Here is an 18,663-nt window from a genome sequence, read left to right as displayed (position 1 = left end):
GGATTTGAACCCAGGCCAGTCTGGTTCCAGAGCCCACCTCTTAACCATTATCCAGTACCCTGCACACAGTCGAAGCTAGATGCCATTACTGCTTTTGTCACTGTTACTGTTGGTATCTGCCTAGCTTTCTGCAGTTAGGGTCCTACCCTGAGAAGGAGGGTATGTCCAAACTTCCCAGGATCCCATCCCAAATGGCCACCCTGCTATGACCCTGCTGGGGAAACTGAGGCACAAAGCAGGCATGTATGCCCAAGGTTGCACAGCCCTAGGGTCAGCTACAGCTTCTCAAGGCAGCCTCCCCTCAAGACAGCATCTCCTGGACCACTCCGCATCTCTCTCTTTCTCTTTCTCTCTCTCTCTCTCTCTCTCTCTCTCTCTCTCTCTCACACACACACACACACACACACACACACACACACACACACACACAAACACACACACTCCCCGTGGGGCAGGGGCTGCCTCCCCCGCCTCCCTCGGCTCCACGCTGGCTGCGGGACATTTGTTACTGTGTCAGTTCCAGCTCCCGCCCTGATGGGGGGCCGACAGGCAGGGGGCTTCCTGGCGGCTCTGGGAGGGAGGAATGCGCCCCCGCCCCCAGCCCCATATGGCCTCCATCCCGGCCCATCTGCTTCCCATTGCCTGACGCGGCCACTGCGGGGCCGCCAGAGCCCGCCCGCAGGGGTGCGAAGTTTATGTGGCCGGGCCCGGAGCCGGCGGTGACAGGGCCACACACGCTCACACAGACACACACCGGACACCCCCCACCAGCCCTGATGCGTGCACGGACACAAAATCCATCCTTCCCTCCGCCGCCAAATACACCCGTGTTCTCACGCTCACACCAGCTAACAGCAAAGACCCCCAACCTGAACACTCCAGAGACCTGCAAATCCCACACAAACACACACCAGAGCCCCCCACCAAACCCTGACACACACACAACAATCCACTCCCAGAACTGACCCACTGACAAACATACACACAGACTCACACGTGCAACCGCTCTACACTCCCCACCCACTGACACACACCCCCCACCCTCCCAAATGTGCCCCCCACACAAAGACACACTCACACCTACACACACACACCCTGCCCTGACCCAGATGACACCCAGATGACACCGACGCAAAACGGTGACTCACACACAGGCCCGGGTCCCAGAGAGGCCACCAGGCACAGAATGGCCACTCCCCTCCTTCAGAGCCCCGTTCCACCCTAGCATCTCCCAAACCTGGGAGGTGTTATGAGGGCCCAGACCCCTGTGCTGGCCATCTGACACCTACCGTCCTGCCCCATCTTCCCTCCTAGAAGCCTGCCGAAGTCGGACCCAGGGGACTCCGTATCCGGTGCCTTTTCTAGAACACCTGAGGCTGTTTCCACCAGACTCACCTGGGCTCCTGGGCACCTGGTCCATCTCCAGGAGACCTCATCATTCACCACCACCTCCAGTGGCCCAAGGTGGAATTCAGGGGCCCATGAACCTGGACTGGGAAAGAAAGGTACATCTTCACTAACCACCTGAAATTCAGCATGTCCTGCTCTTACAGGTGGACTTGGGAAATGAACCTCAGCAGGACCGTGGCTTTGTTCCTCAGAAATCACATGCTGTCCCACGCCCCTCTACAGTGTCTCAGAAACAGCTTTCATCCTCTTTTCAACTTCAAAATTACCCTAGTTATTAGGCCCGATCTTATCATTAAATTCATTAGCAAAGAAGTACAGCTGTCCCCATATCGAACATTCGACTAGTTCAATATAATTGGTTTTCTTTTAATCCTATACACTTTAATTTATAAATTTAAATCTAAATTTACAAACATAAAAGGGGTCCATGGCATGAAAGCAGATAGGAGCCCCTGAACCAGGTCCAGGTACTGTATTATTTCACATTTTTAATATTATTATAGCGTTTTATGGTTAGGAACACAGTGCGTTTGGGTAGCTTGCCCAGGATCACACAGCTCCAAATGGCTGAGCTGGGATTTGAACCTGGACAGCCTGACTCACCTTGAGCTCTATGCTATCGGGTCTGTGAAAATGCAGGGTCCGTGCCCCGCCCCCAGGGAGAGGATCCCAGGGTCTAGGAGGCCCCACCAGATACACCGCCCAGCCTGGGGACCCTGGGAACGTCCCGGCCAGCCCAGGGCAGATCCAGCCAGCTGCCCCAGCCAGAAGGGAGCCTAGCTGCCTTTACAACGTGTGAGATTTCTCACCAGTGGCAATGACAGGAAGAGCAGGCTCCCAGCTCCCAGCTCCCAGCCCGCCTGCCACTGGGGCTGCTGCAGAAGTTGAAAATGAGCTTCCCTCTGCAGGGCCCCTGGAGGAGGGAACAGCCGGTGGGCCCTGGAGCCCTCTGTCCCCTGTCCCTCTATTCACCTGACCCTCTCTCTGTCTGCCTGCCTGCAGCTCAGGAAACCTGTCCCCTACAAGCCAGAAACAGTCACCAGAAAGAAGAGGGAGGCTTTCTGTGTCCTCCACTGCTTGGCACTGTCCATTCATTCATTCCTCAGTCATCTATTGAGCACCTACTCTGTGCCAGCCTGGGAGCAGAGGCTACAGCTGTGAACAAAATCCCCATCCTGGTCGAGCTCGGGGGCAAGTGGAGGTCTCAGACAAGAAATACGCGAACAAAAAGATATATAATAACAAGACATAAATCAGGGCAGGGGGCAAAGAGAAAAGCCCAGGGTGGGAGTGTGTTTAGATAGTGGTCTGGGGAGGCCTCGTTAAGGAGGTGACCTTTGAGTAGAGGCCTGGAGAAAGTGAGAGCTGTGGAATATCCAGGTGGAGGAAGGAGCAGATGAAGGGCCGCTACCATCTGGCTTCCCTGAGCTCTGCTTTCTGCCTTCTTCCAGTCTGAATCTGAAACTGGGCATTCAGGAGCTTGCCCTCTCGCCAATTCCCCCATCCTGGGGTCACCTCCCTTCATCCTCCCATTCCTCCCTCCCTCCCTCCCTCCCTCTCCTTCCACCCTAAGGGCCCAGGGTGTTACATAAGCACCTATGAAATTATTTGTTTCCCTCTTTCAAGGGAATGCCTCGTCACCCCCACTGGAGTGGAAGCCCAGGAGTCCAGAGGCTGGGGGTCCTGCTTCTTGCTCTTCCCCAGCACCTGGTACAGTGCCTGGCCTGTGCCCATTTGACAGATGAGGAGACTGAGGTTCAGAGCAACACCTTGGCTGACTCAAGCTTCGCCATGGAGGCTCTGCAGCTGGGGACTCAGCTGTGTCAGACTCCAGGTCCTGGGCCCATAACCTTAATCTGATGGCCTCTTCTTCAGGGACTGCCCTTATTCCAAGCCTGTCTCCCGTCTCACCGCAGGCGGTGGGGAACAGCTCCCAAATCCAAATGTGCCGTGGTCTCCTGAATACCTCAGCCTCAGCTTGTGGCTGATGAAATCATAAAGTTTACGGTAGCCATAAATTACTAGTTTTGTCCAGGGCTTCCCATGTGCTGGACACCGTTGCATCTATCAGCTCATTTAATCTTCCCACCCACCCTAAGAGGGCAGGGCCCATTTTACGGAGGAGGAAGTCAAGGCACAGAGCAGCAAGGCGCCTGGAAGGGAGGAACAGCCGGCACGGAAACGAGCAGAGCCCAGGCGCACGGCGCTCCCCGCTCCTTCCACCTGCCGACCACGGCCACGGGCAGCGCGGTCCCGGGGGGCCCGGGGAATGCGCGGGGGCGGAGGGCGCCCGCAGAGCCCGGCTCACGTTTCCGGCCCGGCCGGCAGCCCCCTCCGCCCCCTCGCCGCCGCCGCTGCTGGCGGCCCCCTCATTAAGGCGCCTTGCCTTCCACCTCCGAATTTTCCACGCAGGGTTAGCCTGGCGACGCGCTGTCTGCGGGCCCCATAAAGGCCGCCGTGTGCTGCATTCGTCTCGCTGGGGGCCGGCGGGGGAGGGGGCCGCGGCCTGGAGGGGCGCCCGGCGGCCCGCGGGCGGGGACCTCGCCTGCTCCTTGCAGCAAGGGCCCCCTTCCCGGGTCGGGACGCAGCCTCGAGAATTCCACATTCGTAAATATCCATTTCAAAAAGGCAAACAACAACAAAAAATACCCAGCCGGCATTTATGGAGCCCTGCTAAAAGGACCAAGAGAGCTTCAGAACCAGCACGTCCCATGAGACCCTCCTAGCAAACTCAAGGTGGAAAGGCTTCTCTGAGCCTCGTTTTTGCAGGAGAGAAGACGGAGCCCAGGGAGTTGAAATAAACTGACCACGGTCTCACAGGAGGGTGTGGGATCATTTTAATGAATCCGAGCACAGCTCAGGCTTCTCTATGGAGCGAGCACCTACTATGTGCCAGGCACGGTTCTAGAGATTGGGATAGAGCCGTGAACAAAACACAAAACTTCCTACCCTCTTGTGGCTGATGTTCCAGTAGGGGAGCCAGACATTGGCAAATAAACTAAAAGTGTCAGAGGGTGGTGAGTGCTGTGGGGAAAGATCAAGCAGGAAGGGGGGCTGGGGAGTGAATGTGGTGGGGAGGGCTCTGTGAGGGGGGTGGGGAGTGCATGAAATGGTGCATAATAGGATGGTCAGCAGAGGTCTCTTTGAAGGTTGGAGTCATGTGGGCTTCCATTAGATAATGGAAGGGTGTTCCAGGCAAGAGAAACAGCATGTGCAAAGGCCCTGAGGCAGGAGCATGCTTAGCCGGCATTTCTTGATCATTTACTACAGGTATCTCTCATGCATTATTTTTTTCCATTCCTTTCAACCACTCTGGCCAGTCTAGGAATCTACATAATTCTCTTTTTCTAGCTGAGGAGACTGAGGCCCAAGAGAGGTTAAGAGGCCTACCTAAGGTCCCTTAGCAGGTCAGTGGCCAAGGTGGGATTTGAACTAGGGTCGCTTGCACTCATAATGATGTGGTACATTGATGTGACATGGGCAAAGACAGGTCTGATTCTCCACCTTTTAGCACAGGGACTGGCCAGGGCAGTAGGGGAGGGACAGAAGGGAGGAAGAATTTCAGAACAGTGTCCACCCTGCATCCATTAGTGGTGGGATTCCTCCTGGCGGCTCATCTCTGTGTGAAGATGCAATAAATAATACCTAGATCGTCTCAGAGGAGGGCAGCATCTGGACGAGTTTGCCTGAGCCGCCTGCACCTGTTGCTTCCAGGGTCCTGCGACCGGCAAGGGAATTCAGAGGACAGAAGGACAGAACACTTGGTAAGTGAATCTCTGTCCTTCGGCCTGCTTTGTTTGTATCCACGTTTCTTTCAAGGGCACACACACATACACACCCCACACTACCTTCCATTTTTGCTGTCAGAGAGGGGTCGGGTATCCTGGGAGCGTTGGGTTTCTCAACCATGTCCACATCTGAGGAGAGTGGGGTCCTCCCGTGAAGGGTCCCCCAGTCCTGACTCCCCAGACTACACGTCAGTCTCAGCCAGCTTCTCCCTGGCTCTCCAAGCATCTCAGAACCAAGAGGCAACTCTTGACCAGTGACCCTGGCCTACTTTTCATTCTCCCCCAGCGACACCAGCCTCCTCTGCATTGTCACCTCCACTGCACAACTTCACGTTTCCCTCTCCATGCCAGCCAGGATGCCAGCAGAGTCATTTTGCTCTACCCGGACTTCCCCTGGGCATTCTTCAGAATCGCTGCGCTCATCAATATACCATGTTTTTTTTTTTTTTTTTTACTCCCATCACTTAGGAATTCATGCCCAGCTCTCCGAGAGTCACCCATGTCACCCAGCTACTCTCCAGCCATCCCCAGATTTCTGTGTGAGTCAGTCCATGACTCAGGAAACCCCTGTCGGCTCAGACCTAGGGGGTAACTCCTTTTGCTCCCCCATTTATACAGCAGTGCCTCCCCGACGTCCTCCAGTTCCCGTGCTTATCTTTCCCACTTGACACACCTGGGACCTCACAGCCACGCTCCACGATTCTCCTTTTACTTCAAGATGTGACCAAGGTTTGGGCCAACATAAGCCAGTGTCATGCCTATTTCTCCATGTCCCCGTCACAGTCACACACCCACCTGCAGAAGGAACCCTCCTGCATCCCGCCCTCACACACACTTGCTCTCAGAGGAGACCAGCTAATGGCTGGCTTCACCACCCTGGCCTTTGTCACCCTTCCTCTGTGCAGTGGGACCCTCCTGCCTGCCGACGTCTTGGCTTCTGGGGTCCATGCCAGCGTGACTCCCCAGCTTGCCTGTGTCCTTTTGGGTGACACTGCAGATGATGGGGACCCTGTATCCCCAGTGTACCTGCGTCACTGCTGCAATGATCCCCTTGCTTACATACGAGCAACTGGTAGAAAACAAGACAGTTACTGAATCACCCTCTTCCCTCACACCACCTCTCAGCCTCCCAGTGTCTCTCGACAATTTTAAACCATCTTTCCCTCCTCATTTGGTTTCTCGCTGTCTGGCCACTGCCCCCTCTTCTGTGCTCTGCCCTTTCCCCGCCTTTGCACCTCTCTGATGGCATCCATCGCTGCTTTTGTTCTTCCTCTCCGGAGGTCAGGCTTTCCTCTGTGTTTTCCCAGGAAAGGGGCTAAAAGCCCAGCTCTCTCCTAGTGGCCCCTTCTGTCCTGCCTCCTCTTCCTCCCTCTTTCCCTCTGTGTCTGCATCTCCTCTCCATTCTTCCTCCGGCTCCAGCCTCTCAGGGAACATGTTGTCTCTATTCATCTCTCTCTGAGTCCCTGTCTTAGGTTCATATCTCTTTCTTCTCTTTTACTCACTTTCTAGCAACTCTCTCATCATTTTACTCCCTTTCTAGCCGCCCCTTCTCCAACCTTCTGAGGCCCCCTTTCTCTTTCAATTAAGCCCACCATCTTATTTCCTTCCTCTACCCAATGGCCCTGATCCACCTCCAGATCCATAGATATCTTTATGTCCTTTATCTCCCAAATTTATATTCACCCTGGTCCTCCCTCCACCATCTTTGGCCTTTATCCAACCCCACCCTGACTTTCATCTCTGCACCAGCTCTTTTCCCCATGAGCTCCATCCCTTCATGAGCCAACCATCCCACTCTGCCTCAACCTTGTAGGGTCTTTCCCCCACTGTACGGTCTTGTCTCCCAGCCCTGCTCAGACCCCCTACTAATTCCACATCTTCTGCCACCTCCCCTTTTGCTCTCTGTCCCTGGGCCACCTTTCTGCCCTGTCCCTTTTATCTATCATACCAGCTACACACTCTCCCCTCCTAACCCCATGTATACATTTCAGCTCAGTATTAAAATTCCTGAGGGTTAAAATCTCTGTTTTCTGAACGCTGACTGAAGCTGAGTATCACCACCATGGAATGCATCTGAAAGACAAGGGGGAATGTAAAATCCTATCGGACAATTTAAAACTATCCGTCCATTTTATTTTTACTATGATTAGTAGTCAATTTTAAACTTTGAGCTCATTGGGAAGATCAGTTTCTCTCACTCTGTCAGCTGCTCGGGGACCCTTTCCCTGCGCCCAGGGCACCACACTGAAGAGATGGGCCCTCTCGGCAGACACGTGGAAGGCTATCACTGGTCTCTGGGTCCAGGGCCATGAATTCCCAGACACACTTTTTCGTAATATGTTCTCAAGATGGAACTTTTACCCAGGATTCACGATTTGGGCAAATTTAAAACGTCCTTCCTTTTCAGCTACTGAAGTACTTGCATGAATAGCAATAACTATAGCACGTTGCTTGTACAGCGTTGTAGCCTGAAGACAGGAAATAGTATAGAAAGTATGTACCTAAAGCTCTTGCAGGATATCCATGGTTCTGCAGTTTGATCGGCGAGGACAAAGGATCATGTGGTTCCTCATTTTCTCTAAATCTTCCTTCATTTTCTAAATTTGCCCAAATAAGATGTTTTCCTAAAAGACTCCTAAAAGAGGAAATGAAATAACTGAAACTATTACATTCTTAAAGGTTATATTCTTATCATGAATTTTATGATTTGTCATGAAAGCTAGCAAACCACGTAATGGTACAAGTAGTAGAATGAATGCTACTGCTCTGTTGCTATCGTTTAATTATTTATAATCATTTGCTCGAGAAACAATGATGTTTCATCCAAAGTTATCACTTTTGTATTAACCATCTATTTATTTCCTTAGTTTTGATTTCTTTGAACCTTCTTGTTTTTAAAACAGTCGACCGTGTTCACAATAATTATTAAAATAGGACTGTGTTTTGCTCCTTTACAGTAAATATATGTTTATATCTCAAGTGACTGATAGACTTTCAACCAATAGAGCCCACAAGAAGATATTCACTCAACTGTCCTGTAGTGACAGCTTGTAAATTTTGCCAACTTTTAAATTTTTATTTTTCTAAGGCCTGTAGGCTTTGGCCAATGTTTCATGATGACTTTTAGAAGCAACCAGTAAAGTGAAATACAGGCCTTGTTCATATCCCTGATGAGGTGCGACACGGACAGCGTGTTCACATATTGGCAGGTCAGGCCGAGTGGGGCTGAAAATAACCGAGAGAAAAGCGCTTGGTTCTTAGGACAAACAAGGCCATTGTAAGCTTTTGCTTTTGTGTGAATACATGACACAGGAGTTTCTTAAAATAATTCTCATCTTTAACACCAGAGGGACACAGCTATAGTTCTCTCTATTCTTTATTCTATTTACTTATTTATTTTTTTATTTTTGGCCACGCCTCATGGCATGTGGGATCTTAGCTCACTGACCAGGGATCGAACCCCCAACCCCTGCAGTGGAAGCTCGAGTCTTAACCACTGGAACACCAGGGAAGTCCCCTCTTTTACTTATTTTAAACAATGTTCGGTCTCATATACCTTTTTTTTTTTTTTAATAAATTTATTTATTTATTTATTTTATTTTTGGCTGCATTGGGTCTCCGCTGTGGTGTGCAGGCTTCTCACTGAGGTGGCTTCTCTTGTGGTGGAGCATGGGCTTCAGTAGTTGTGGTGCGTGAGCCTAGCTGCTCCGCGGGCCTAGCTGCTCCGCAGGCCTAGCTGCTCCGCAGCATGTGGGATCCTCCCGGACCAGGGATCGAACCCGTGTCCCCCGCATTGGCAGGCAGACTCCCAACCACTGCACCACCACGGAAGCCCCTCATTTACCTTTGATCGTCGACTCCCACCCTCATCCTCACTCTCACTAATATTTCGAGTCCCAGTGTGTCCCCCCCTTTCGGAGCCTCCTCAGCCCGCAGACAGCCATGGAGGAGACATGAATTTTCCCAGCACGCGCTCCATGGGCCAGGCTCTGGTGTGGGTCTCAGAGGAGGCAGGTGAGGCCATAAAGGACCCTGGCCTTCAGCTCCTCCTCCGTCAAATGCAGTGATTAGTTCTGATCACTCAGAGCTGCTGTGAGGATTAAGAAAGATGATCCATGTGAGGGGACAGGGTGATGCTGGTGCAGGGTCACCTAATCCCCACACTTGTTCAGACACAGACCGGCTCCCTCAGCTCCACTGCCACAACAAATCAAAAATCTGATATTCCACTGAACTTGTCTGACTTTCATTAAAATAATAATAGTAATAATAATACCTAATTTTTTTTTCCAGCCTTTACTCCATTTTACCTGCATTCGAGTATTCAACCGTCATATGAACCACCTTACAGATGGGGAAACTGGGACACGGACAGAAGTCCCTTGCCCAAGGTCATGCAGCCAGGGAGTGGCAGAGCTGAGATTTGAATCCTAACACTTGTACTCTAAACCACAGTGATGAAAATGATAGCAATAAAACTGCCAGCCAGTGTTTCCAGCGTCTATTACAAACTCTCTTCAGTCTATCTGCCACACATATCTGGTAAAGAACTTGTATCCAGCATATATAAAAAACTCTCAAGATTCAATAATAAGAAAAGAAGCCAATTTAAAAACGGACAAAAGATTTGAATATTGTATATCTTCACTAATTAAGATCTGTTGATTGTAAATAAGTGCGTGGAAAGAGGTTCAATGCAAATTAAACCACAATGAGAAACAAGTAAATACCCAATAGAATGGCTAAAATCTAAAAGACTGGCCGTACCAAGTGTTGGTGAAGACACGGAGGAGCTGGAAGCCTCGTGCACTTCTGGTCGGAAGGCAAAATGGTGCAGCCTCTTTGGAAAGTGGTTTGACAGTTTCTTAAAAAGTTAAGCATATACTCATCATTCAGTCCAGCAATTGCACTCCTGTATGTTTACCCAAGAGAAACGAAAACATATGCCCACACAAAGACTTGTCCATGTCTGTAGCAGTTTTATTTGTAATCCAGCCCTCAGGTCTCTTCCATAGAGGCCACCAAACACATGTCTGTATTAATGCCTGGAAGGCTCTAGAAGGACCTCTACCTAAGGGAATTCTTTACCGCCCCAGGCCCCAATTTTTTTTTTTTTTTTTGCCAACTTTTAAATTTTAAGTTTTCTAAAAAGCCTTTTGAGAACAAAAAGATTAGATAAGGACCTACGCAGTTAGACGGGTCTGGGTTCGAATCCCTGCTCAGCCATTATCACCTGAGGGGCACCTTGGGCAAATGCCTCCTTCCTCTGGGACTCAAGTCTCCTCATCTTTAAAATAGAGATGTGATAGTAAGAGCATTTGCATCTCCCAAGGGCTGTTGTGATAACCTCCTTCCTGGGCTCTAGAACCGGCTGCTCCACCTTGGTCAAGATCCCCGAGAGCCTCTGCCCTTCTACAGGCCTGAGTGAGGAGGGAGAGAGTGAGCGAGAGAACTCAGCCTCCCTCCCTCCGAACTCCTCTCTGGCTCCCTAGAACCATACTCTCCGCCAAGGGCATCCACAGCCTTCTTTAGTTAATTCACCACATATTTACGGAGAGCCTGCTATGTGCCAGGCAGCGTACCAGGTGCTGCTCCTGCCGTCTCAGAGCTGCTGTCTGGTGAGAGAAGCTCACTGAGAAAGGAGGTGGGACCAGGGGAGGGAGTTGAGGGGGGAAGATCCGTAGAGAGCGGGGGGCTGTCCGTTTGGTTGCTAGTGTGAGGCATCGCATCGCAGGTCAGGACTGGGGTGAGGAACACCGAGGCGGGGTGGGGGCTGTAGCGGAGATGGCTGGGGGAGGGTCCAGCAAGAAGACAATTCTAAAGACTTTCTCCATCTTCTCTCCATGTTATCTCTCTTCTCTTTTCCAGCCAGTAGCGCTGGAATCCCTCCTCTGCTCATCGCCTCATTCAGTCGCTCTACAACCCCACCCAACCCACGCACAAAGACACCTCCCACCCATTCTTTCTTGGCCGTCTCTCCAGGCGGAAGCTACAGCCTGCAGGTGCCTCCTCTCTTGTCTCCCACTTCCTTTCAGTCCCCTCAGTCTATTTCCCACCCACAGCCAGGGGGAAGTCTCTCCTCCGCATAAAATCCCCTGGCAGCTTCCCATGGCTTAGAATAAAACCCAAACACCTGGCCTACAAGGCCCTGCAGGGTCGGCCCCTGCCCACGTCTCCCACTCCCTCTCCCATCTCTCCCCTCCAGCCACACTGAGCTCCTTGTCACATCATGAAGACATCAAGCACATGCCCACACCAGGACCTTTGCACTTGCAGTTCCCTCTGCCCGCAGCTTCCTCATCCCCCTCAAGTTCTCTTTGCCTGGCTCGCTCCTGCTTTTTCACCATCTTGGGACGGCCCCCCAAATACCTCCACAGCCCTGATTAAGCTGGCGCCCTCCTGCTGTCTCTCGGCACCCTGCACCCTTTCCAGGCAAAGTCACTCCCCTCCCTGGACTGTCAGCTCTCTGAGAACAGACCTCGACTATCTGTTCGCTGCCTGGAATGGGGCCTGGCACACAGTAGGTGCTCAGTGTACGTGCTGAATGCAGACAGGACTGAGCTCCAGTCGCGGGCGCTCACGTCTGGAGCCGCAGACCTTCTGTAGACCTGCCGTCTGCTCAGAAAGAAGACCCCGATGGCAGAGTCAGGGCTGAGGCCCATTGGGGGCACCCCAGCCTCTCCTTCTCAAGGCAGTGGGCCCCGCCAGCAGAAATCCCCCCGGCCTACGGGCAGGGCAGACACCAGTTCAAATACCGGTGCCGGAACAGAGTTACCACGTGACCCCAAACTCGTTTATTTCCCAAGAGACTAACTTGTCAAAATGTGTACTTTATACCTGGCCGTTGCTTGCATGTCGATTACATCTTGAGAAAACTCTTACACTCATACACACGCACACACACCTTTATGCACTAAAATGGCTAAAATAAAAACTAAGAACCCATAATAACAAAACGTTGGCAAGGATGTAGTACAGCTTGATCTCTCCCATAGGTTGCTGTGGTCCACACAAGACCTGCACAGGAATGTTCACAGCCGCCCTCTTCATTAGAACCAAAAAGTGGAAACAAACCACATGTCCGTCAACGGATGAATGGATAAACAATATGTGGTATATCCATCCGTGGAATATTACGGCGTCATAAAAAAGAACGAAATACACATGCTACAACATGGATGAACCTCAAAAACCATCTGCTAAGTGAGCAAAGCTAGTCACGAAAGGGCACGTGCTGAATTGTATGATCCATTTATATAACATGTTGAGAGTAAGCCAATCCATAGAGACAGAAAACAGATTAATGGTCGCCAGGGGCCAGGAGAGGAGGAAATGGGGAGTGGCTGCTCACAGACACGGGGTTTCTTTTTCCGGTGATGAAATGTTCTGGAATTAGGTGGTGGGGTTGGTTGCACAACCTTGTGCATGTACAAAAAAACCACTGAATTGTACCCTTTAAATGGATGAATTGCATAGTATGTGAATTATATCTCAATAAAGCCGTTGCAAAAAGAAAATCCTGGTGCCACCAATTATCTCACAGCTGTGTGTCCTTGGGAAAGTCCCCTGCACTTTCTGAGCCCAGGCTCTGCCTCTCTCACTCAAAGGATTGACCAACTCACAGCCAGTAAACAGCCCTGCACGGTAACCATCCAGGCTCTTGGTGAATAACGGCCCCACCGGGGCTGGAGGATGGGCTGCCCATAGACACAGAGGCCGAGGATGAATTCAGCTCACGGGCAGTGCCCGGGGTGGGGGAGGCACCCGATGACACCCAGACATCACCCCAAAGCCCTCGAGAAAGTGACAGGGTGGCTGTGATCACCATGCGTGACTTCCTTCACCTGGGGACATTGCCAAGTCTTGAATGTCGTTCTTCTGTGTGTGGGTGTGTGTGTTTCTGTTTAGAAAGAAAAACACACGCTCATTATAGAAAATTCTGAGATCTCTGAAGAAGAGAATTAAACCTCAGCAACTCCGCCCTCCCGACAGAACCACCGTTGACCCCCAGGGCACACACGTCCCTCTCGGTGAAGGCAAAGATGGATAAAGATGGAGGAACTTTTTACCCAAATGGGACCGTACTTTTTTTTCCTCAGGCTGATCTGTGAGCTGCTTCTTGCACATGTCGGCTCCTTTTCAAGTCAACCTGTGAGCATCGGGTTTATCCATGAAAATATTCATTGATTGACTGTAAATCAAGAGATGCTCACCGGGGGGAACAACAATAACACAGCAGTGGAAAAGGTTAAAAATTATGAATGGGGCTTCCCTGGTGGCGCAGTGGTTGAGAGTCCGCCTGACGATGCAGGGGACACGGGTTCGTGCCCCGGTCCGGGAAGATCCCACATGCCGCGGAGCGGCTGGCCCCGTGAGCCATGGCCGCTGAGCCTGCGCATCCGGAGCCTGTGCTCCGCAACGGGAGAGGCCACAGCAGTGAGAGGCCCGCGTACCGCCAAAAAAAAAAAAAAAAAAAAAAAATTATGAATGAAATGCCCTCCTCTTCACCAGCACCTCAACCTACCTCCAGAGACAATCACGATGAGCAGTGGGTACACTTCTTATGGATCCTTCTTTTTCTTTTCTCTCTCTCTCTCTTTTTTTTAATAAGTTTATTTATTTATTTATTTTTGGCTGCATTGGGTCTTTGTTGTTGCGTGCAGGCTTTCTCTAGTTGCGGCGAGCAGGGGCTACTGTTCGTTGCAGAGCGTGGGCTTCTCATCGTGGCTTCTCTTGTTGCGGAGCACGGGCTCTAGGTGCGCAGGCTCAGTAGTTGTGGCTCACGGGCTTAGTTGCTCCACGCCATGTGGGATCTTCCCGGACCAGGGCTCGAACCCATGTCCCCTGCATTGGCAGGCGGATTCTCAACCACTGAGCCACCAGGGAAGCCCTTTTTATTTTATTTTATTTTTTCTTTTCTTTCTCTTTTTCCTGTCAACAACTATTCAGTGAGGACTAACCGCTCATGCATTCATTCATTTCATCATTCGAGAAATATTTGAAGCGCTTTTTGTGTGCCAGACATTTGTCTTTCTCCACTCACATGCTACCTACACAATATATATTTTAAAGATTGTATGGACATTTATAGTAGCTGCAAAGTTCTCAGGATATGCAAGGACCCCAGTTAACACATTCAGCCTCCTGGTGCTGGGCATTTGGGCTGTTTACAGCATCCTGTTATTCTGAAAAGCGCAGGGCGGAATGTGTTTATGTACTTTTTATTTGATGATTGGGTCAAAAGTTGAACACATTTTGCTGATGTGCAAAATGAGGGCTAGAGAGGACAGGGACTCATCCAGGGTCACAGAGTGAGGTATTGGTGGCACTTGGACCCACAAGGCAAGGACCGAGTTTCTTAGGAAATCCCTAGCCCAGTCCCAGCTCATCTCCCTAAGGTAAAAATGGGTTTCCTTGGGGGATTCCCGCCCTAAGCACCCTCCTGGGTGATACACAGCGTTCCTTTCTCCTTGCTGTCACCTTTTCAGCACCTCTAAAATGTTTTCTCAGGCCACAGCACCAGCTAAATAGAATCGGGTTTGGGAGCACTGGTTCCCCTCACCTGAGGCCCTTCCAGCTTGTACCCACAGAGGGATGGGGAACATAGGACTTCACAGAGAGTCTTCAGCTCCCCTGGGCCCTGCCATCTGGCCACTCGAGGCTCCAGGGGAGGGATTTACCTGGTGGTCCAGTGGCTAAGGCTCTGCACTCCAAATGCAGGGGGCCCTGGTTCAATCCCTGGTCAGGGAACTGGGATCCCACATGCTGCAACCAAGAGTTTGCATGCGGCAACTAAAGATCCTGCATGCCACAACTAAGACCTGGCACAGCCAAATAATAAATAAATATATTTTTAAAAATAAATAAAAACTTTGCAATACCTTATTTATTTATTTTTTGGCTGCGTTGGGTCTTCGTTGCTGTGCATGGGCTTTCTCTAGTTGTGGCGAGCGGGGGCTACTCTTTGTTGTGGTGTGCGGCCTTCTCATTGCGGTGGCTTCTCTTTGTTGCGGGGCACAGGCTCTAGGCACACGGGCTGCAGTAGTTGTGGCTCATGGGCTCTAGAGCGCAGGCTAAGTAGTTGTGGCGCACGGGCTTAGTTGCTCCGCGGCATGTGGCAACTTCCCAGCCCAGGGCTCGAACCCGTGTCCCCTGCATTGGCAGGCATATTCTTAACGACTGCGCCACCAGGGAAGTCCCAATAATAGCCAATGTTTACAGAAGCTGTCCTCTACACCGGGCACGAGGCCAAGCAATTTTATAAATATTCATTCATTTAATCTGTACAACAACCCCCAGAAGAAGGGGCTGTCCTTCAGATGAGGAAATGGACACAGAGAGGTTGAGCAACATGCTGTAGATCACACAGCAGGTAGACCATGGAGGAGACATGTGAACCTAGGCAGTCTGGCTCCAGAGCCTTATACCTGTATGACCTAGGGATGTGGATAAAATCAGGTAATCTGTGCAAAACAGATAGTGAACTGTCATGAGCTGTTTATTGTTGTTATTATTATCATTGTTATTATTATTATTTGCCTCACTGAGTCTTTATTTCCCTCAGTTGCTGCAAAATCCGGACAAGGCATTGTCCTTGCCCCCGCTCCCTCATTCCCAAATATCTCTCCACTGCATCCTTTCCTCTGCCTCATCAGACACCAAGAGGGCAGGGAATCTGTACTGCTGGTTTTGCTCCCTACACAGCTGCCCGTGGGATCTTCCTAAAGAATGTATTCATTCATGTTCCTCCCCTGCTCAAACCCTCCCACCCCTCCTGACTGCCCCAGGGTAAGTCCAAAATTGCCCCCCAGGAACTTCCCTGGTGGTCCAGTGGTTAAGAATCCACCTTCCAATGCAGAGGACACGGGTTTGATCCCTAGTCGGGGAACCAAGATCCCATATCCTGCGGGGCAACTAAGCCCGAGCGCCACAACTATCGAGCCTGTGCGCCCCCAAAGAGAGAGAAGCCCGCGTGCTGCAACTGAAGACCCAACGCAGCCCAAAAATAAAAAATTAAATAAATAAATAAATAAAAATCTTAAAAAAAGAAAAAATTGCCCCCCAGGCCTACATGGCCCTGGTCCTAATCCCAGCAGACCTCTCTCACCTGGCTCCTTCTATCCCCCTGCCCCTCTCACACAGTAACTTCTGAGATCTGGGGTGGGCAGAGAATTTGTCTAAAGACTTCTCTTTTCCAAGAACCACAGAGACAAAATCCAACTCCTCAGATCTCCTCCTAAGGGTCCCCCTCCTCCAGGCCAGCTTCCCAACTCTCCCTCAGTGTTTGTTGGGTGAATAATAAAAAGTTCCCAAATCCATTCCAGGCCCTGAGAAAGACTTGTCACACCCTTGGCTGTAAACACCTGCAGGGGGTTAAATTGGGTCTGTCCCACCACCACCCACTGTGACCAAAAAAAAGATATGTTCAAGTCCTAACCCCCAGATGTGTAAATATGACCTTATTTGAAAATCATGCTCTTGTAGATGTAATCAAACTAAGATGAGGTCGTACTGGATTAGGGTGGGCTTTAAATCCAGTGACTGGTGTCCTTATAAGAAGAATGGGCTCACATTCAGAGAAATAAAGGCACAGAAGAAGGCCACGTGAACATGGAGGCAGAGACCAGTGATGCGCCTACAAGCCGAGGCTACCGGGAGCCGGCAGAAGCTGGAAGAGGCAAGGAAGGAGTCTCCCCCTAGAGCCTTGGGAGGGGGTATGGCTCAGCTGACACTTGACTTTGGACTTCTAGCCTCCAGAACTGTGACAGAATAAATTTCTGTTGTTTTAAGCCACTCAACTTGCAGTAGTTTTTTATGGCAGCCACAGGAAACTAATTTTTCACCCAACTGTGGGCACCCAGAGTGGGTCTAAGGCCCTAGGTACAGAGGGAAGTCGGACCAAACAAGCTCTTGCCAGGTGGGTGGTCCTGCCCTCATGGAGCTCCTAGTCTGGAAACTTCTCCTGGTCTTCAGGGACCACACAGGATACCCCACCCCACTGGGTACCGTTGGGGACTGAACTCTCTTTTCCTGGTCCTACGCCACCCCTCTATCTACGCACACCTTTGGCTGCCTACCTGGATGGAGAAGGATGTGTGGTGTTTCTAGAAGACATGTTAAAGGACAGAACGGGCCCCGCTATGTGAGAGAGTCTAGGCAGTCGAGTGTAGTAGGTAGAGACCCAGACTCTGCTCTACTTCAATTTAAAAAGTTTTAATTACACCCACTGCAAAGGGAGGAGGAACAAAATGACAACAGTAATAAAAGAACTCAGGGTTTCAATCCCAGCTCTGCCGCTTACTTGCTGTGTGACCCTGGACAAGTTACTTAACCTCTTTGGGTCTTGGTTTCCTCTTTCTTGAGTCAGTTGTGAAGGTTTAATGAGTTAATCTATACGAGGCACTCAGCACAGGGCCTGGCACATAGAAAGTGCCCCATAAGAATGGTGACAACGTTGTACTTCCTAGGGGCACACATATATTCTTTCATCATTCATTCAGCAAAGTTTTACTGAGTGGGCTCCTCCTGTGAGAGAGACTTGAGGCACCGGGAGACTGGACTATGAACAAAGCAGACAAAATTTCCACCTGCGTGGAGCTGCCATTCTAGTGGGGAAGACAGTCAACAGAGAAACTGTGGATAGTGAAATATATGGATTGTTGGATGGTGACAAGTGCTATGGAGAAAACAAAACAAAACAAAACAGGGCAGGGCATGGGGGCTGGGATGTAAAAGGGAGAGGGATGGTGGGGGAGACCAGCCACGTGAGCTTCTCTGGGGGCTGAGTCTTCTTGGCAGAGGAACAGCAAGTGCAAAGGCCCTGAGGTGGCAGAGGACCCCTCGTGACTGGAGGAAGTGAGGAGGGTAGGGAAGGGGATGAGGCAGAGGTGATGGGGCCGGATCGTGCAGGCCCCTGTGGGCCAAGGTGAGGACTTTGGCTTTTCCTGTGAGTGAGACTGGAGCCATATGTGCATGTAAATATTTATTGTTTTAATCTAGAAGATATAAACTAAGCCCTTCACAGTGGCACGGCACGCTGGAGACAGTAAAGGCATCAGGATAGGGTGTGTTGATCACATATCACTTGAGCCTCACATCTAATCTTTTCATTTTTTCTTTTTTAATGAAAGAATAAATTTTCCTAACATTTGTGAAATTGACAATTTGAAAGCAAAAAAGAGCAAGGAGGACCCAGATCCCTGCTCGCCAGAGTACCCCCCCATCCCAGCTCAAGGGACATCCATGAGTAAGCCACCGGATCACTAATGGGGCCCAGATGTGCCCAGAGGTGGCCCTGGCCCCAGACCTGCCTGCCTGGACACTTGCACGGAGACCAGCTTTACAGTCAGTTTATTTCCTGAACTCGTTTTAAAGAAAAACCCAGGGGAGGATCTAAGGGCCTGGCCAGACCCTTCTCCTCCCCACCCAATCTCTCCCAACCCACAGCTCTGAGCTGCTGCCCAGA

This window comes from Grampus griseus, assembly GCF_964374135.1.
Source record: "Grampus griseus genome assembly, chromosome: 14".
In the NCBI taxonomy this organism is placed as follows: domain Eukaryota; kingdom Metazoa; phylum Chordata; class Mammalia; order Artiodactyla; family Delphinidae; genus Grampus; species Grampus griseus.
The sequence above is the reverse complement of the archived record's forward strand: the minus strand, read 5'-3'. Positions refer to the sequence as shown.